The following is a 21,916-nucleotide window of genomic DNA, read 5'->3' on the forward strand; positions in this document are numbered from 1 at the left end:
TCAGCCAAAAACGATTGGTGTGTACTGTGTTGAAGATACACAGAACACCCACTGCTTCAGATGCTAAGTAACACACTACACGAGGCCGCCTAAAAGGCGGCCTTATATAGTGTGGGGCGTGCACTACACAGCCTGAGCTATGATTGGCCACAGGCAGGATGCCTGTGGCCAATCATGGCTCTCCTCGCTGCCGGCGCTGCGATTGGCCAAGCATGCGGGGTCACAGTGCATGCTTGGCCAATCATGGGGCAGCAATGCACCGCGCCACCGCAGTGCATTGTGGTCCGCGCGCGCGTCACTCGAATTTTGACGCGAACGGCCCAAACGTTCGGAATTCGCCGAACGGCCGAACAGCCAATGTTCGAGTCGAACGTACGTTCGACTCGAACACGAAGCTCATCCCTATTAAACAAGTGTGATTTAACTGTACTTCTGTCTCAGTCTGATAATAGGTGAACTATCCCTATAAAGTATACAAGGCTAAAACTTATTTTTTTAGTTTTTGATAGAGTGGAGAGGGATTTGAACATTTTTGCTGTCTGTGTCCCCACTAGGCAGATTTAACCAATTTGTCCTGTTTAAAGTTACCACAGAACGTCAAAGAATATCCCATATTCTGGGTTGTCCCCAGATCAGTGATAGAGGAAAAATCTTCCAATGGGGACACTAGCTGCTGTTACCCTGGTGATAACAAGGGACTCCCTCAGTTTGTAAAGCTTTCTTCTCACTTCCTGTTTTGATATTGAACAGGAAATTATGTGGGATATCCCTTACTCTTTCCAAAAAATGTTGGACTTGGTCATAATTTGTATGTGGTCTTTAGGAGAAGAGACATCCCCCCAAAAAAATTAATAAATGGCAGGGTTTATAATGCTTTAAAGAAAATTTTACTACTTTAACCACTTGCCGACAAGGGCACGACGCTATACTTCGACAGAATGGCATGCCTGGGCAAATGGGTGTACAGGTACGTCCCCTTTAAATCGTGGCATTGTGGGCACATGTGTGTCCACGGGTGTTGCAAACTAAATGTCCACCGCTGAGAGATGTAAACAAGGCATTTCCCTGTTCTGTCCAATAACATGACAGAGATCTACCGCTCCCTGTCATCGGGCACAGTGATCTCTGTCATGTTCTAGTGAGACAATCCCCCCCCACTGTTAGAATCACTCCCTAGGACACACTTAACACCCTTCCCTGTGTTATTTATACAGTAATCAGTGCATTTTTAGAGCATTGTTCCCTGTATAAATGACAATGGTCCCAAAATAGTGTCAAAAGTGTTCGATGTGTCCACCATAATGTCGCAGTCACGATAAAAAAAATCTCCATTACTAATAAAAAAAAATAATAATAATAAAAATGCCATAAATCTATCCCTATTTTGTAGACTAACTTTTGAACAAACCAATCAATATATGCTTATTGCAATGTTTTTTAACCAAACATATTTAGAAGAATACATATCGGCCTAAACTTAGAAAGAAGTTATTTTTTTAATATATTTTTGGGGGATATTTATTATAGCCAAATGTAAAAAATATTGTTTTTTTGTTCAAAATTGTCTCTCTTTTTTGTTTATAGCGCAAAAAAAAAGAAAGCTCTATTTGTGAGGAAAAAAGGATGTCAATTATGTTTGGGTGCAATGTCGCACAACCGCGCAATTATCAGTTAAAGCGACGCAGTGCCGTATCGCAAAAAGTACTCTTGTCAGGAAGGGGGTAAATCCTTCCGGGGCTGAAGTGGTTAAAGTGAAACTAAACTCTCTCAATCAGCATGAAGTGTTTTTAATCCTTATGGTGATAGCCTTAGTAAATTGATAAGTTGGTATATTATATCACACTTGTTTTAAACTTTTTTTGTTTTTGAAAATTATTTGTATTGAGAATTTTGAGAAGAATAAAATACAAAAAACTGAGCCTATTGGCATAGCTCCCAACTGTCCCTGATTTGGAGGGACTGTACCTGATTTGGAGGAATTTCTCTCTGTTCCTCATTCCACCTCATTTGTCCATCATTTTGGTCTGATCTATATAGATGTATATAAAATGCAATTTTTATCTTTCAAAAAGTGTTTCCCAGTGCTAAACCTTTCAACCAATTTCTAAATTGCTGCATTTGTACATTTTAAAAGCCAATATGAAGGAATAGTAGTGGTAAACAAAAGTCCTTGTGGATTTAATTAACCTTTTTTTGGTTAATTCTTCTTTAAGAGAGTGTGGCAGGGGGCTTGTCTATGCCTACATACATTTGTTAGTAGGTGTTCCTCATTCCCATCTCAAAATGTTGGGAGGTATGTACTTGGAACACTTACATAATATAACATAGCTTAGAACAGCCATATCACTAGTGCTCTAACTGGCACTCAAACCAATAGTGCTCTCCTAAACCTAAAGGACAGCTGTGAAGTACGTGTGTTTTAACCACTTAAGCCCTGGACCATTTGGCTGGCCAAAGACCAGAACACTTTTTGCGATTCGGCACTGCAACATTTTAACTGACAATTGCACGGTTGTGCAACGTGGCTCCCAAAACAAAATTGACGTCCTTTTTTTCTCACAAATATAGCTTTCTTTTGGTGGTATTTGATCACCCCTGCGTTTTTAATTTTTTGAGCTATAAACAAGAAAATAGCAACAATTTTGAAAAAAAAAATGCATTATTTTTTACTTTTTGCTATAATAAATATCCCCAAAAAATATATAAGATACATATTCTTCTACATATTTTTGGTAAAACAAAATTGCAATAAGCGTTTATTAATTAGTTTGTGCAAAAGTTATAGCGTTTACAAAATGGGGGATAGTTTTATGGCATTTTTATTAATTTTTTTTTATTAGTAATGGCGGCCATCAGCAGACAGATCGGACACGTTTTCCGCTATTTTGGGACCATTCACATTTATACAGCGATCAGTGCAATTAAAAATGCATTGATTACTGTATAAATGTCACTGGCATTGAAGGGGTTAACCACTAGGTGGCGCTGTAGGAGTTAAGTAGGAGTTAAGTGTGTCCTAGGGAGTGATTCTAACTGTTGGGGGGAGGGGCTGTGTGTGACACAACACTGATCACCACTCCCGATTACAGGGAGCTGTGATCAGTGTCAGTGTCAATAGGCAGAATGGGGAGATGCTTGTTTACTCTAGCATTTCCCTGTTCTTCCTCTCTGTGACACGATCGCGGGACCCGCGATTGTGCTCATGAAGCTCCCAGTGCACGCGCAACCCGTCTCTTAAAGGGCGACGTACAGGTACGTGATTCTGCCTGTACGTGCCCTTCTGCTGCAGTGTATCTGTGTGAGGCGGTCAGGAAGTGGTTAAACCAGACTGGGTCGATCTTCAGACCTTGTGACATTAAAGCAGGGGGTGACTTGCCTAATGGGAAAGATCAGGGTCTGCATTAGTGGAGGGGGCTTCAGTCCAGATGTCCCACACTTTGTGGAACTTTTTAGGGCATTCCCTCAACAGGTAAGTGGCCTTATATTAGGACAAAAAGAGAAAAGTCATCAAGCGCTAAACCGTGAATCATAATATGAGGGTAAATCAATTGATGATCGGCTAAACCCAGTGCAGGTGACAAAAGACATCTGGAAATGTTACATGCAGAGAAAAAAGAGGTAGTCAGTGCTCAATGGGTTAATGTAGGACCATAAATGCCAAGTCAATGGGACCCAGAAATGATAAAAAGGAGACCAGATGTATTCCTTCATAGCATATTAAAAACTTGGTGATAAAGGAACGATAAAAATGATAAATGTAATGAGCCTACGATACAGGTTTGCCAGTCTTATTCTGCGCTCTGGAAAAACTAGGTTTTCTCAACGCAGGAAACAGGTTTAATATGTATATAAACAACAATAAATCTAATATATACTGTATTCCGCCTACGATACCACAGAAGGTCACCAGGGCAGTGAGGAGCCAACAACATCCGAGGGTGCCGGCAGCTGAACTTTAATCTAAGAAAAAGAGGGTTAGGGACTTTAAATGAGGTAGGTCTAGCATGGACAAAAATTTAGTCAATGTAAGAAGACATGTTTTATTCAATACGTTAATAAACGTGACATAGCAAAATGAGTACATGCATGGTAAATAAGCATATCAATCACATATTAACCAGATATTCCAAAAACAATCATAGCAACTTAGAAGAAAGAAAAATTGTTTGTAGGAATAGAGCAGCGCTCAAGTCCAGCAGGAATGCATGGGAACTGAGTTCCTGTACTTTTTCCATAGCAGGAACGCAGTTCCCTTTAGCAGTACTGGCCTTTGAACAGGGGCGGGCTGAGTTGGGAGGGCGGTCTGCTGTGCTACATACCGTGAGTTGTAGTCCGGACCAAGCTCAAGTTCCTGGTGGCGGTGGGTGGAGACTGGAGAGAACTGAGCAGTGCAGGAGGAAACTACAACTCCCGAGTCCCAAACACCGGCTGTGAGTGTCCCGGTGTAATGGCAAACCTCGTTGAATCGGCATGCCTGGTGTGTGATGCCACAGGTGTGCCCCATTCCACTCTCCTTCCCAATTCCTCCTCCTTCACCCCGCTGCCGCACACATCTCCACTACTACCGATACCACCTAGCCTCCTCTCTACGGGGCCACCGCTGCCACCTTATGATCAACGCAGGAACAGCACCACACCACTGTCAGCTCATTACCTCACTGACAGGTCAGTTGAGATCTCACCAGCCCCCACTCTTACAGGAACTGGAAATTACTGGGGGGTGAAAGGGGCAGAGGACATTACTGGGGGGGAGGTGAAGGGGCAGAGGACATTACTGGGGGGGGGAGAAGGGGTGCAGGGGACATAACTGGGAGGGGGGAGTGAAGGGAGGCAGAGGATGTTACTGGGGGGGACAGAGGACATTACGGGGGGAGAGGGGTGTGAAGGTTACAGAGAACGCTAGGGGGCAGAGTGAAGGGGGCAGAGTTCCCGGCATTCCCCTTTACATTAGAGTCTGCAGGATTCCCCCTTACACTGCAAGGGGGAACTCTGCGGACCCTAATGTAAAGGCAATATACACACATTTTGTATTTTTGAGGAGAGGGTGGGGGGTGGGGGATCTTGGGTGAGTTCCCGTACTTTTTTCCCCAGGACTTGACCCCTGGAATAGAGTGTATGAGACTGCCAACATCCTTAAATCATGACGAAAGGAAACATGCAACAAGTGCAGCAGGGGCAACCCCTTGGACTTTTAAAGCAGAAATCAAAGTTGGAGTAAGTAAAAGGCAGCAGAGTGCCACTTTTATTGAGTACACAATGGGGGTTATTTACTAAAGGCAAATCCATTTTGCACTGCAAATGCACTTGGAAGTAAAATCACTGTAGATCTGAGGGGGACATGCAAGGAAAATAAAAAACAGCATTTTAGTTTGCACATGATTGGATGATAAATCAGCAGAGCTTCCACTCATTTCAGATCTACCCCTTAGAGTGACTGCACTTCCATGTGCACTTTCAGCGCAAAGTGGATTTGCCTTTCATAAATAACCCCCAATATGTAATACATTTCATAAACATGAACAGTGACATTAAAATATATACAATAGGTATACCAATGAATAGGGATGAGCTGAACACCCCCCGGTTCGGTTCGCACCAGAACTTTCGAACGGACCGAAAATTTGTGCGAACTTTAGAACCCTATTGAAGTCTATGGGACTCAAACGTTCGAAATAAAAAGTGCTAATTTTAATGGCTAATATGCAAGATATTGTCCTAAAAAGGGTTTGGGGACCTGGCTCCTGCCCCAGGGGACATGGGTCAATGCCTAAAATGTTTTTAAAAACGGCAGTTTTTTCTGGAGCACTGATTTTAATGACGATTAAAGTGAAAAAAAAAGTGAAATATTCCTTTAAATATCGTACATGGGGGGTGTCTATAGTATGCCTGTGAAGTGCCACGTGTTTCCCGTGTTTAGAACAGTAACTGCACAAAATGACATTTAACAGAAAAAAATTAATTTAACACTGCTTGCGGTTTTAATGTAATATCTGGTTCCAGCAATATGGATGAAAATCATTGAGAAAAATGGCATAGGTCCTCACAGTTACTCTCGGTGGGCACAGGAACGGGCCCTGCTGTGAAATATTATATCAAGAATTGTAATTACATGCCCCTGTTAAACAGATGCTGAAAAATTGGGCCTTAGGCACTACTTGCTGGTGCCACAACACTGCAACCTCTCCCAGATACTCTAGTTGGAGAGCAAGAATAAGCCCTGCTGCAAAGCATTGCATCAAAAATTGTATTACATGCCCCTGTTAAACAGGGGCTGAAAATTGGGCCTATACACTGCAACCTCTCCCATATACTCCATTTGTAGTGCAGGAATGAGCCCTGCTGCAAACCATTGCATCAAAAATTGTAATTACATGCCCCTGTTAAACAGGGGCTGAAAAATTGGGCCTTAGGCGCTGGTGCCACGACACTGCAACCTCTCCCATATACTCTATTTGGAGTGCAGGAATGAGCCCTGCTGCAAAGCATTGCATCAACATTTTTAGCTACAGGCCCCTGTTAAACAGGGGCTGAAAAATTGGGCTGGTGGCATCATCCAAAACCAAAAATGTTCTTCCAAGATATCAGCGGAGGAGGAAGAGGATAGACAGTCAACATAACAGGACAGTCACTCAGCATCAGCATAGGCAGTCTTGAAGGGATGTGATATTTTAAAAAAAAATATTCGGTTACATCAGCTTCAGGTGCTTAGTAGCTGGTGGTGATCCAAGACTGATTCATCTTTAAGAAGGTCAGTCGATCAACTGAGTCAGTGGACAGGCGCATCCTGTGATCGGCTACAAAGCCACCAGCAGCACTGAAAGCAATAGCCTCAGCAACACGTTGTCCAGGACCAGGAGTTTGTAACCTCCCAGTCTCTGGGAACGCATTGCATAGACCTTTCTGCAAGGCCTCCCAGAGATGTCTCATCCTCTGCTCCCTCTGCGAAGGCAAGATAAGGTCGGCAACCTTACCCTCTCCTTGATCCAAAGAATACGAGGATCCTTCCACAGGCGTTGCAGGATCAGGGAGGCCATGCAGCGTAGGTTAGCTGAGGCATTCGGTCCGGAGTCCTCTGGGTCACTAAGGACAACATGATCCGCACCTACCTCCTCCCAGCCACGTACAAGTCCACGGGTTTCTTGGGACTGTAAATCATCCCTACAAGACTGCTGATGCTGAGTGCCAGGCTCCAACTCCATGCTGACACAATCACCCTCCTCCTCCTCGTCCTCTTCCTGTGTGATGGGTGGGACAGCAGGAACACTGTCTGGATAAAGGGGGCCTTGAGAGGCAAGGAAGTCCTCCTCTTCCTGCCTCTGTTCTGCCTCAAGTGCCCTGTCCATTATTCCACGCAGTTTATGCTCCAACAGGTGGACAAGGGGTACAGTGTCACTGATGCATGCATTGTCACTGCTCACCATCCTTTTGTCCTCCTCAAACGGTGACAGGACAGTGCGCCCTGATCATGCCCCACTGGCGTGGCGAGAAAAAACTGAGCTCCCCTGACCCTGTCCTGGTGCCGTAGTCGCACAGGTACTCCTTGATGGCCCTCTGCTGCGTGTGCAACCGCTGAAGCATGGCCAATGCTGAGTTCCACCTGGTGGGCATGTCACATATAAGGCGGTTCTTAGGCAGGTACAACTCCTTTTGGAGCTCAGCCAGCCGAGCATTGGCATTAAATGATCAGCGGAAATGCACACAGACTTCCCTGGCCTGCTTCAGGACATCCAGTAAGCCCGGGTACCTGCACCACCAGGTTAAGGACATGAGCCACACAGGGCACATGGGTCAGTTGTCCCTGTCGGAGGGCAGAGAGAAGGTTGGTGCCATTGTGGCAAACCACCAATCCTGGCTTAAGCTGGTGTGGCGTCAACCACCTCTCGGCCTGCCCCTGCAGAGCTGACAAAATATCTGCTCCAGTGTGGCTCCTGTCTCCCAAACAAACCAGAGCAAACAGGGCATGGCATCATTATGCCTGCGTACTTGCGTAGCCCCTTGAACGCCTACGGAGCACCACTGGTTCCAAGGATAGAGCACTGGAAGAGGCCATGGAGGAAGAAGAAGAGGAGGGGGTGGAGGAGAGTGGTGTGTCACAACCAGTAGTAGCATTTTGGAGGCGTGGTGGCGGAACAACCTCCAACACTACTGCATCTTGTCCTGCATCCTTCCCAGCTGCCAGAAGAGTAGCCCAATGGGCCGTGAAAGACAGGTAATGTCCCTGTCCATGCCTGCTGGACCATGAGTCAGAGGTAATATGCACCTTACCGCTGACTGCCCTGTCCAGCGAGGCAAGGACATTGCCTTCCACATGCCGGTAGAGAGCCGGAATCACCTTCCATGAGAAAAAGTGGTGTTTGGGGACCTGCCACTGAGGAACCGCACATTGCACAAACTCACGGAAGGGGGCAGAGTCTACCAACTGAAAATGCAGCAGTTGAAGTGCTAGCAATTTAGCCAAGCTAGCATTCAACTGCTGGGCATGGGGATGGCTGGGAGTAAACTTCTTTCTACGGTCCAGCAGCTGGGGCAGGGAAATTTGCCTGCTACAATCGGACGCGGGTGTACTGCTAGCAGAGTGCCCGCAAGCACTTGGCTGTGACACACCTAATTCTACACCTTCATTTGTCTCAGTGCAGGTTTCAGAGAGGACTGAAGGTCTAGTGGGGTTGGAGATCCCAGCTGATGAGGAGCAAGGAGAGGTCCGCTTTGTTCTTTGGTGTGGGTCTTTGAGGTAAGCTTGCCAACGAGCTGCATGGCAGGTCAACATATGTCTGGTCAAGCATGTGGTGCCCAAGCTAGTGATGTTTTGGCCATGCGAGATACGCTTGAGACATATGTTGCAAATAGCAGCGGTGCGATCTGATGCAGTTGTCTCAAAAAAGGCCCACACCAAAGAACTTTTAGAATAACGCGCAGAGGCAGCACCCTGCACAGGCGGAGCTCTGAGGTGTGATTCAGTCGGTGTGCTGCCCCTAAGCTGGCCCCCGGAGATGCGCCTCATCCTCCTCCTCCTCCTCCTCTCTCCTACCAGGCACCCAAATGAAGTCAGTGCCCTCATCATACCCTACCTCTTCATCACTGGAGCAAACCTGGCAGTATGCTGCAGCTTGTGGAACATGACTGCTAGATTGCTGTCCTTCTTGAGCATCTCCTCTCTCTGCGCTCATGCTACTGCCTTCCTCTAGCTGAGTATCATCATCAGAGCCTACAAAACACTGGGCATCCTCCTGGACCATGTACCCATCACTGTGCTCAAACAGTTCGGGGGACTCCTCAGGAGGACGTGGTGGGTCTAGGGAAGGAGTCACTGATGATGACATTGAGACGAGGGAAGAGGATGCGTTGGCAGCTGCTTTGCTAGTACCCTGAGCCTGGGTGAGAGAGAATGAGGAGGATGAAGAGGGCTTGGTCATCCACTCTACCAAACCTTCGGCATGATGCGGCTCAACACGTCCAGCTGCCAAAAATAAGAACAAGCGTGTGCCATGACCAGGTGCTGATGACCATGCACCGCATACACGACCAACACTGTTGTGTCTAGACACAGAGCCTGCTTGCCCTCTTTTATTGGCTCGTGCCTGTCTGCCTCTCCTTGTTGGCCTTCCAGACATGGTAATGGCCTGCAGGGAGATGGGAAAACCAGCAATTGGTTAGTGTATATTCTGCTGGAGGCACAAAACACCCACTAACTCCTGCAGATGCCTTTATTATAGAAAACCAGCAATAAAGAGTAGATACAGGTGTAAATTGTGCTGTGCTGGAGGCACACAACACCAACTAACTCCTGCAGATGCCTGTATGAGAGAACACCAGCAATAAAGGGTAAATACAGATGTATACTGTGCTGTGCTGGAGGCATACAACACCCACTAACTCCTGTAGATGCCTATATTATAGAACACCAGCAATAAAGGGTAGATATAGGTGTATGCTGTGTTGTGCTGGAGGCACACAACACCCACTAACTACTGCAGATGCCTTTATTATAGAACACCAGCAATAAAGGGTAGATATAGGTGTATACTGTGCTGGAGGCACACAACACCCACTAACTCCTGCAGATGCCTTTATTATAGAATACCAGCAATAAAGGGTAGATATAGGTGTACACTGTGCTGTGCTGGAGGCACACAACACCCACTAACTCCTGCAGATGCCTTTATTATAGAACACCAGCAATAAAGGGTAGATACAGGTGTATATTGTGCTGTGCTGGAGGCACACAACACCCACTAACTACTGCAGATGGCTGTATTAGAGAACAACAGCAATAAAGGGTAGATACAGGTGTATATTGTGCTGTGCTGGAGGCACACAACACCCACGAACTCCTGCAGATGCCTTTATTATAGAACACCAGCAATAAAGGGTAGATATAGGTGTATACTGTGCTGTGCTGGAGGCAAACAACACCCACTAACTCCTGCAGATGCCTTTATTATAGAACGCCAGCAATAAAGGGTAGATACAGGTGTATTCTGTGCTGGAGGCCCACAACACCCACTAACTCCTGCAGATGGCTGTATTAGAGAACAACAGCAATAAAGGGTAGATAGAGGTGTATACTGTGCTGTGCTGGAGGCTGCTAACAACACCCACTAACTCCTGCAGATGCCTTTATTATAGAATACCAGCAATAAAGGGTAGATATAGGTGTATACTATGCTGTGCTGGAGGCACACAACACCCACTAACTCCTGCAGATGGCTGTATTAGAGAACACCAGCAATAAAGGGTAGATACAGGTGTATTCTGTGGTGAAGGCACACAGACAACACCCAGTCACCCACTAACTCCTGCAGATGGGGAAATGGTAAAAACAATTGTGTCTGGGAGAGACCGCATGGGCAGCATGGGTGGACAGGCATGCAAACCCGGGGCCGACCACTGATTCACATCCACATGAGACACTCTAATGGCTACCCCAGAAGAGAGGTAATACTGTCTAAAGGATCATAAAAGTGAAAATCAATCAATCAGGGATTTAAGATTAGTACACAGATACATCCAGTGTGCATGTGGCAGCAAAGCAGAGGCATGTATTAGCTCAGAATTGCCTATATTTGAATAGTACATTACCTTTTGGTATAATGGTGGACGCACAGACATCAGAGCGGTCGTGCTCAGACCGAGACATGCCAGGTGTCTGTAAGCGCTATTATATAGAGAATCACCTGAGGAGGGAGACAATCCGCACAGGGGGTGGTTGTCTGGTGTCATTTGCTGTATGAGAAACAGCTGAGGCCAGACTAAGAGTGTCTCCCTGACACTCGGGGTAAAGATGACATCATGCGCCGGCGCGTCACCTGTGAAAAGTACGTCTCCGTCCATGTCATAGACACAGCGAAGACAAGCAGGAGCTCCTCCCCGCACATATGACCTGTATAGAGACAGGAATATCCCTATCATCCACCAGCCATGCGTAGGCTGCAGCCTACCGGCTGGGTGGTTTGGGAAAGCAAGGCAGCCGAGAGAACACTCCATGTGCCATCCAGTGGACCGAACGGAAAATGACAGCCAACATGTGAAAAGGAGGGATAAAAGGAAATTGGCGGTTGGATTATCAAATGGACACAATTAGAAAAAACTAATCATCCATATTATAAACATGCAATTATGAGGACAATAATGCGATCACAGGATTGTATTGTGAAAGACACATCACAGTATAAGGAAACCATGGTGTCAGATCGAATTATTCCATACAATTTTATTAGAGAACATGAAACATACAAGTATAGCTTTTACATAAGTATTCAGAATACATAAGGAAAAGAAAGATAATCTTGGGTATTTTTTATAGGAGCAATATCCCGTGTGTTTAAATACAGGAATTTGATCATCTTATACGTGTAAGAAGATAAGGTAAAAGGTACATGGTATGCAATTACGAGTGATAACATTTTGTTAGAGCTGTTGTTATTCTCTGTACTGACTTAAGTCGTTCATTTCCTTACTTGACTGTGGATTGGTAACTTCTAGTCTTGACTTAACAATAGAAGGGGTAAAGGGAGGATAGGGAGAGGTATGGGGAGGTTTGTTAAGGGGTGAGGGTGAAGGGGGAAAGGGAATCTCTGAATCTCTTTTTCTCTTGGTTCAGGCTGTTAGTTGCAATGTCAGGTTGAGTTGTGAGAGTTGTGTTCATTGGTGGATAGGCTGATGTGTGGGTCCCATAATCTCCATAGGGATGCATGAGGAACCAGTGTAGGTAACTTCTAGAGAAGTGCTTGTTAGGTTTTTATTTTAGACTGGCTCAAATATCAATGGTTGGTCGTAGGGTATTCAGCAGAAATCTTAAAGCGTTGCCAACTGTACCACATAGATGTGAATTTGGATAATTCTTCTTGGGAGATGCTGATGAGTTCTTCAATTTTTTATGTTGTTTAATCTGTTAAACCACTCCTCTTTCGTCAGGGCCGATGGAGATCTCCAGTGGCGGGGAATGCATTGTCTGGCAGCATTTATTATGAAGATGGTCAGTGATTTGAAATATTGCTTCTTAGGTATGTTCGTGTAGTGGAGCAAGTAAACAGCGGGTCTGAAGTCTATTTTATTTGAGGTAATTGAAGTAATGGTGTCATGTACTGTCTGCCAGAAGTTTTGTATCACAGGGCATGACCACCATGTGTGGATTATTGTTCCTTCCTCCGCATCACAGTACCAGCATTTGCTGGGAATAGAGCTTGAGAATTTGTGGAGAAGTGCTGGTGTTCTAAACCAACTTGGGATGATTTTATATCCACATTCTTGTGTGGCTACATTGAGGGAGCCCTTGTGGATATACGGCATACAAGTTCCTATTCTGGGATTGTGAGGTTTATGCTTAAGTCTCTTTTCCAATCGCAGAACGACTTGCTGGAGAACATTGAGCTATCCTTGAATAAAGATAAGTAAAGGGTCAATATGAGGTGTCTTTGGGGTGTTTTTGGAGCATAGATCTTCAAAGGGGGATAGTTTTCTTTTTCAATGTTGTGCGGTTGTTTTCCTGGAGAGGAAGTGTCTCATTTAGGTGTATGTCCAGTAAGATATTCGATTAGGGGCAAACTTCACATTTAACTCCTCGATTGTTAGCAGGGATTTTCTGTTGAACATATGTTTGGCTAGTATGTCTTTGTAGGGCCATATGGAAGTAAGGAAGTTTGCATTAGTTCCTGGGGGGAATTCTGGATTTGTGCGTAATGGCGTGAGTGGGCTCAGCCATGGTGTGGGGTTTGTCTTTTTGGTTGCATTTTGATATTCTGACAATGTGGCACCTATTAATGATACTTGTGTGTGGGTGATGCTTGGTTTGAGGGTGGACATGTTTAGGATGAATCCATGGGAGGGATCTTAGGCATTGGGGGTTATAGAATGTTCTAATGTAACCCAGTTTTTGCATTTCTGATGTATGTTCCAGTCCACAATCCTTGTAAGGTGTGTTGCCCAATAGTATCATTTTAAATCTGGAAGAGCAATGCCTCCTTTGTCTTTTGGGGGGTGAGTCAATCGAATTTGATTCTTGGGGTTTGTTTTTCCAGATAAAGGATGTGCAAGCTTGTCAAAAATTATTAAATAAGGAAGTGGGAATTTGTATGGGTATGGTTTATAGAAGATATAGGAAATGGGGGAGTATGGTCATTTTGAGGAGCAAGGTTCTTCCGAACCATGATACATTTAGGATGTTCCATCTTCTTTGGTTTCTTTTAAGGCCGGGGTAAAGTTGTAGTGGAAGAGGTTTGAAAGGGATTTTGGTATTTTAATACTGAGATAGGTGACATAATCTTTGGCCCAAGTGAAGGGAAAGTTGTTTTGGCAATGCGTTACGGTCTCTGGCTGTAGGGTGATGTTTAGGGCGTTAGATTTGGAGTAGTTGATCTTCAAATTAGACAGGGTTTGAAAGTATTTTAAATCTTTTAGTAAGTTTGGTATTGTGTGGACCTGTTAGAAAGAGCAAAAGGTCATCGGTAAAGGCAGTGATTTTGTATGTTTGTTCCTGAATTGTAATTCCTTGGGTTAAGCATTATTTTGTTAAGCAAAAGTTCAAGGGTAAGGACAAAGGACAAACAATATGGGGAATAGGGGGCATCCTTGCCTCATGCCATTATGGAGCTGGAAGACCACCAGGATAGTAATGCGCTTACCAGATGGCGAAGCGTAGTGAGCATATAAACTGACCCATCAGTAGCCTGAAGTATGTATTCATGGACTATACAGCACACTGGATCTGAACCTTGCACTGAAATTGGTACTCAAATACTCCACAGGGCAAATACTCCATTAGTTGCTCAAAAAGAAAAGAGACTTGTCTGCTGCTTCTTCCAGCAATGTCTTTTCTCTAGAGAAATAAGTGGCTTTGGGATATTACAAAATATAGTCTAACAGTGTGCACCCTCATCCCAGTAAGGCAGATTAAAGAGAAATGTTGATGTCTCTGGTCTTCTATCAGAGATGTCAACAGAGGAGATGTGAGCATGGGGACTATAACGGGGCACATATAATTTTTTGAGAAGAGATTAGAATCAAAGCATTATAAATATAAAAACAATTTATTCAAAAGGGAGTTACAAAACAATATAAAGATATAATATCTCAGAGGTATGGATCACAATTTGTAGAGACGAGTGAGGTAATTGCTCGACTGGTTTCGCTTCACAGCTTCATCAGGACATTGCCTATGTCTAGAAATACATTAGTTTAGTATAACAAATCATTGAACATACAATCACAATAAAAAAGGATATATATAAAAAAGTAATCATTTTAATATGGAGACATGCTTGAGAGATTTACAACGTGAGAGCGTTCATCCTACCTCTCCAGCCCTGTTACCGAACTGGGTCAAATTCAATGGCACAAGAAAAGGAGAGAGTCTTTCCTGGCGACTGGGAGGGGAATTTTCCAAAATGTCGACTACTGATCCAGGTATAGTTATCATTAACTGAGTATAAAAGAGTATAAGGTATAAATAAACTAAAAAGATTTTTATTTGGACTAAGATTTTAAGAAAAGGAGACCGCAAGAAAAAGTGAAATTAGTGGGGGATAAAAAGTGTGAATAAATAATTGTGAGTGGGGGGTTGAAATAGCTGAATGCAGAAAGTGCACTGAATAGGCAAAGAGTGAATCTGAATGTCAGATTTTAAAAATGTAAGATCCAAAGTTCTGGATATAGCAGATAACACCAATGTGTACGAAAAAGTGAGAGTGACATGTCATAGAAGTGAGTAGGTAGACCAAAAAAACATATAGAACACCAGCGGGAAAATCAGGATAATATAGAAATTTCTTCAGTCATAGTTACCCCTTATTGAATTGAAAGGGGGAACATGGATCCCGGAGGTATATAAATGGTCTAATTTGACCACTGATGATATACATAGGCAGTGTAGGCAGGTGGTAGGTTAAAGATAGTTTCCATCCAAATCGGTTAGTTAGTATACATGGTCTCTTTTCACCGCCAATGTCACACTAGCAGAGTAAAGATAAAAAAATATGTATAAAAAGCCATCTGTATAAATACACAGTGGCTGGGTAAGGTATCCTATAGAGATCATGACTCACCTGCAACACACATGCCCAGGGTTCCCTCCAGGTCCGATCGACACAGGGAACTGGTGTATTCACCTCCATTATATGCCCCTCAACCTCAGCGCCGTGTCGCGGGCACATGACGTCGGCGGGGTCAGTGGCCTAAACAGGACGCGCGTCAGACGTCGCCGCGCGCATGCGCCCAACAGCACCGGACACCGAAAACATGGCCACGCAGCCATTGTAGATGCGTCGGCCAGGAAAGATGTCCCCGGCCTGCAGCGCATACACAAGACGAACGGCGTGCACGCCTGCGCTCACTAGTGGGGGAAAGGAGAAGCCAGTCCCCCAATATGTCAGCAAGAACGGGGGGGGGAGAAGGAGAGCAACTCCCACTATCCAAGCTTATGCATGGATCTCCACCCCCTCCAGTCCTCAGGCCCCACCAGCCGCCGGGAAAGAAGCCTCCCATGCACCAGGGACCACCCAGTAACTGACTGTGAACAGGGATTAAATCTAAGGAGATGATTGAAAAAACGCTATCACGTCACATAGAAATACAAGAGCTTTAAAATACTTTTATAGCACATATTATATATTTAACTGAGTGAAATACAAGAATTGGCAAACAATTTATAACAAATAATAAGAAAAAAATCATATATAAGGAAATCTATGTATTGGCATTAGAGATGACACAAAGCGTTGTTGTGCCATAATGTTTCACAGGGGCGGGAAAGGCAGGGGGGTGGATGCACCAGGACCCTCTCGGCTCAAAACAAGATGATCATCTGAATACTAGCAATGGATGGTCCCAGGCAGGATCTCACGAAACAGAAAATCACATTTAGAAATTGGAAGAAGATGTGTGTAGAGATATATTATAGGAAGGCTTTAAATGAATTTGTTTCGTTGAGACCAGGGGGGACAAGTGCGTTAAATTTTTCGATCCATAGGGCTTCTTTTTGTAGTAATATTTTGTCCCTATTGCCACCCCTGATGTCAACTGAAACGACTTTGAGTGCCACGAATTTTATGGTCCCTACTTCAAATCGATGGTATAATCCAATGTGTCGGCCGATGGTAGTTAATTTTTCATTAGTTGTATAGTAAATATGGTCTCCCACTCTTTGCCTAAATTCACAAATGGTTTTGCCCACATAGTAGGCCCCACAATGGCATAGCATTAAATACACGATACCAGTGGTGCCACAGTTGGCTAGGGGCTGTAGTCTATGATTTTCTCCATTCGGGAGAATCACTGATGTTCCTGAGTATATCCAGGGACACATGGAACATTGGCCACAGGGAAAAGTACCTCTTAAAGTGGATCTATGAAGGGGTTTTGTCTGGTAGTGACTGCTAATCAGACAATCTCTAAGTGATCTGGCCTTCCGAAAAACAATTTCGGGAGTTTCCCTTATGTATTGTGTGAGTATGTGATTTTCTGTGAGTAAATGCCAGTGTTTGGTAAGTATGGTTCTAAATGTGTCATGATGAGCTTTATATTGTTTGTAACTCCCTTTTGAATAAATTGTTTTTATATTTATAATGCTTTGATTCTAATCTCTTCTCAAAAAATTATATGTGCCCCGTTATAGTCCCCATGCTCACATCTCCTCTGTTGACATCTCTGATAGGAGACCAGAGACATCAACATTTCTCTTTAATGTCTTTTCTCTACTGAAGTTATCTATAAACACCATTTTTCCATTTTTGCAAATGTTCCCATGATATTGTCATTATCTGCAATTGATGAATAGTAGATTTGGACTTATAGATGTGGTTTGAACTGGTCAAATATTTTAACCATTTCTTATGTGATAATTCATTTTTTTATGGTTATTTTATTTTAATTTTTAATTGATTGGCGCAGCTCTTCAAATTGTCTTTCCTATTGCCTGTGTGTGTATCCCACCAGAGCTGCGGCCTATAGAGGTTTTAGGGATTCTCCAGCTAATTAATTAATTGATCTATTAATTAATTGATTAATTAATTAATTAGAATTTTGTCAAGCGCAGTTTATTTTTTCCATACTCTTTGTTTATGTGCTGCTTCTAGTGAGAGTATATGAGCCATGATAGAAGAGATTTTAGCTTGATGTTCTTTTTTGATTCTAGATGCCAATTTTATGAACTCTCCTCTGATGACACATTTGTGTGCCTCCCATTGGGCTAGTGTAGATGTTTCTGTTGTGTTCTTGAGAGAAAAGTAGTCTCTGAGACATGTTTTGAATTTTTCTGTTTGCTGGGTCTTTTAAAAAGGACGTGTTTAGTCTCCAGGTTTTTGTTTTGGACGAAGTTTCCAGAAAGGTTAAAAGGATTGTTATTGGATGATGATCTGAGTTTGTCATGGGTTCTATTGTTGTTTTTGTCAATAATGGGATATCAGATTGAGAGATGAAAAAGTAATTGATTTGAGAATATTTTTGGTGTAGAGGTGAAAAATATGTATAATCTTTACCTTGTGGGTTCAGAGTTCTCCAGGTGTCGTGTAACAGTAGGCTTTGGAGTTGTAGTTTGATCTGTTTAAGTGCTCTGTAAGGCATACCTGAGGTGCCTGAGGATGTGTCAAGGAATGGATTAATAGGGACGTTGAAGTCTCCACCAAGAATTAGGATACCAGTTGTGAAGGAAGATAAGTGATCACAGATCTGACGGAAGAATGTGACTTGTTTTGTACTGGGTGCATAGCTGTTAGCTATTGTAATGGGGTTAGATTTAATTTTTCCCTTGATAAATATGTATCTTCCATCTTGATCACATAATGAGCCTGTCACTTCAAGAGGTGTGTTTTTAGAAATCAGGATAGTAACTCCCTTCTTCTTGGAGTCTTTATTTGTAGAGTGAAATGCATGGGTGAAATGGTTGTCTGTTATTTTAGGAATCTTCCCTGTCATGAAATGGGTTTCCTGACTACAGACCACGTTGGCTCTGAGTTTGTGGCATTCCCTGAGGATCTGGGATCTTTTTTGAGGAGTGTTTAATGCTTTGGCATTCATGGATACCATTTTCAGCAAGTGTGGTGTGGAGTAAGTTTCTGTTGAAGAAATGATGTGTTGAGTACAGTTGGATCGTTTATGTTAAATGCTGATTTCACACTAAAAGTGTAACCTGTGCTCAGATATTATTTTCCTGGTTACAGACAGATTGTGTCTTTTTATTAATCGGGAGGGGGTTGTAGGGTAATCAAGGGGAGGTGGGGGCCAAGAGATAGTGAGAGGGTATTTTGGGTATGTTAATGACCAGTATCGTGTTCAGTGGGGGGAAGTGATTAAGTAGACCGGTGGAAGAAGTAGACCAGCTGTTGCTCTAAAAAGGTGTATTTAATCCGGGTGGGTCAGAGAGGAAGTAGATTTTCTCTCTGTGTGGGTTTGAGGTTTAGCTGTATGTAGTGTGTTTGTATAGTGGTGAGTCTTGCATTTTTCTGGAGCCTTGTCTGTGGATGGTATGAGGAGGGAGGTATTAAATGGATTGGTATGTTCTATTAGAGTAAATGGATTTTGTTTTCTGATGGGAAGAATTTGTTTCTGACTTTATTTTACGTGGTTCAATGCATGGAGGACTACATGGGAGAGTATGGGTTTGATCTTGTGGTGTTTGCCCATGCCTTGTTAATAAAGGGGAGTTTTTGGTTTGGTGCACAATCATGGTGTTTGGATTAGGTGTAGATGGATGGGTGTGTAAAGGCTGTTGTTTACTAAACAGAATGGAACTTTGTGTCTTGCTGGGTATGGAGTTTTGTGTGAGGTTATGTTTATTTTGTAAGAAAGTCAAAATTGTGGGCGAGTATCTTGTGGGTAGATACTACATGTCTAGGTCTCTCATTAGGGTTAACCCTTTGTAAAAGATTCTAAAGAGTCTAAATTCCTGAAAAGTTGTATTAACAGAATTATTTTAACTTTGTTCTATATCATAGTATACCCATAGTTTCTGTGTTAGCCAGTAGGCTATTTTCAAGTCTTTGGTTCTGGTGTTATTTCATTTATGCATTTCAGTTGTTGATAATATTAAGGTGTAGTGGCGCTTTAATTTGTCTGTCTGATCCACTTATGGCAGGATGGGCTCGGTATTAGATATCATAGCCTTAACTCTTTTTCCAGTTTAACAATAAGGAATTATTATCGTATATAGCTAGATTATCCCTTTAAACAGGAGGATAACAAGAGCGAGTCAGTGTCTGCTTGGCAGAGGCCGTTAGTGACATTCCATTGACCTAATAAGATTGATCCTTGGAATAGACTTGTGGAACATGTTAAGTGGCTTTCATGTTTATAGTTAAGTTACAGTCAATATTATATTATATTGGTATAGTATACAGTATACAGTATTGTATTATACAGTATTAAAGTCTTACTGCTGCTTTCTAATATATCTATGTATTAACTGGTTCATTGGTATACCTACCGTATATATTTTTTTGTTTACAATTGGTTTATTAAAAAATAAGTCTCAATACAATTTAACTGTACATTGGTAATAGGTACATGTATAAATAAGGGTACATAAGTAAACATAAGCAAAATATGTAAGTAGCATTGGTATAAAAGGTAGAGATACAGATAGTAGGATGTATGATTGATTCAAAGAGAATGCATTACAGAGGAGTAAATATCTAGAGAATTTTTTTTTATTGATGCGAGAATCCACAATAACGTAATAAAGATCAATGGCCTAGCAGAGATAAGTCCCCATGGTCTCCATTTTTTATCATATGTGTCCACGGTGTCAAATAGCGTATGATGAATATGTGCTAATAATTTGATGGATAGAATTTGATTCATAATTTGAGACCAAGGCACACTAGAGGAGCGCCAGTGGAGGGCTATAGCCCAGTGTATTGAGCTAAATAATGTATGGGTATACCTATATTTTAATGTCACTGTTCATGTTTATAAAATGTATTACAAATTGGGGGTTATTTATGAAAGGCAAATCCACTTTGCACTACAAGTGCACTTGGAAGTGCAGTCGCTGTAAATCTAAGGGGTAGATCTGAAATGAGTGGAAGCTCTGCTGATTTTATCATCCAATCATGTGCAAGCTAAAATGCTGTTTTTTTATTTCCCTTGCAGGTCCCCCTCGGATCTACAGGGACTTTACTTCCAAGTGCACTTTCAGTGCAATTTCAAGTGCACTTTGCACTTGTAGTTTGCACTTGTAATGCAAAGTGGATTTGACTTTAGTAAATAACTCCCATTGTGTACTCAATAAAAGTGTCACTCTGCTGCCATTTACTTACTCCACTACTTCTATTAATGCCTTAAAAGCCCCTGCTGCACTTGTAGCATGTTTCCTCTCTTCAATCATAGCAACTTAGAGATTACATATTGAGGTATAAGACAGTCGTCCATCGTAAAGAATCGTTTGAAAAGCAACATGGTGGTGTAACTTGGGAGTGGATGAAATAAAACAATCTATAGAGATTATATACGGTATGTAAAGGAGGGGAAAAATGAACTCAACCCACTAAGTACTTACATGTCAATTAAGTCTAGACCATGTGAACATATATTCACTGTCTAGCTGATTTATTCACTTTTACAGCATTGGAGCCCAAATGGTTTTCTTTTTGATCACTTGTTTCCTCTTCTCTTGGGATCATGATGTGCGTCCGGCTTTCCAGCAGGCCCCTTCCTCGGCTCCCAGGATGAACACTTCAAGCAGCCACTAGTTCTCATGTTCACATGGTCTAGACTTAATTGACATTTAAAGGGGAGGGCCAGCTGAATTTTTTTTTTTTTTAAGTCAGCAGCTACAAACCCTGTAGCTGCTGACTTTTAATAAGCACACTTACCTATCCAGGGTGCCCGCGGTGTCGGCCGTCCCTCGGCTCTCGGGTCCCGGCGCCGCCATTCTATCTAAGGGAAGCAGGCAGCGGAGCCTTGCGGTTTACCTTTAATACAAAAATATAATTTTATTACAGATCCTAGAAGAACACATGAAATATGGCATAAGAACACATACAATTGGCCAATATTGACCAGATGACTGCACTAATTTAACTGGCATTTGCTCAGTCATGCAACACTGTACACAAATTAAACTTTTATCATTTGTTTCACACAAATAGAACTTTCTTTTTGTGGTATTTGATCATTACTATATATATTTTTTTAGATATAAAGCAAAAACGATTGTAAATTTAGAAAAAAAAGATAAAAAAAAATATTTATTACTTTCTGTTAAAAAAAAAAAAAAAAATCCAATAATTCCAAAGGATGTTGGCTCAAACTTGTCTTGTATACACACGGTCACACAAATGTTGGCCAAAAATTCCAAACGTGAGAACGCGGTGACGTACAAGACGTACGACGAGCCGAGAAAAAGGAAGTTCAATAGCCAGTGCAGCTTATCCTGCTTGATTCCGAGCATGCATGAACTTTTGTGCGACAGACTTGTGTCCACACG

The 21,916-nt window shown here is 42.7% G+C and overlaps 1 long non-coding RNA gene across 1 annotated transcript; it reads right to left on the reverse strand.

Annotated features, from left to right (window-relative positions):
* Positions 1-14,506: 14,506 nt before the first annotated feature.
* LOC143997518 (uncharacterized) lies at positions 14,507-15,756 on the reverse strand. Its single transcript, XR_013277696.1, has 2 exons — positions 15,540-15,756; positions 14,507-14,657 (listed from the first exon to the last, which is right to left on the reverse strand). It is a non-coding gene; the product is annotated as an uncharacterized LOC143997518 (long non-coding RNA).
* Positions 15,757-21,916: the final 6,160 nt, after the last annotated feature.

This window comes from Lithobates pipiens, unplaced genomic scaffold (assembly GCF_037356315.1).
Source record: "Lithobates pipiens isolate NorthernLeopardFrog02 unplaced genomic scaffold, aLitPip1_a1.2 Scaffold_19, whole genome shotgun sequence".
In the NCBI taxonomy this organism is placed as follows: domain Eukaryota; kingdom Metazoa; phylum Chordata; class Amphibia; order Anura; family Ranidae; genus Lithobates; species Lithobates pipiens.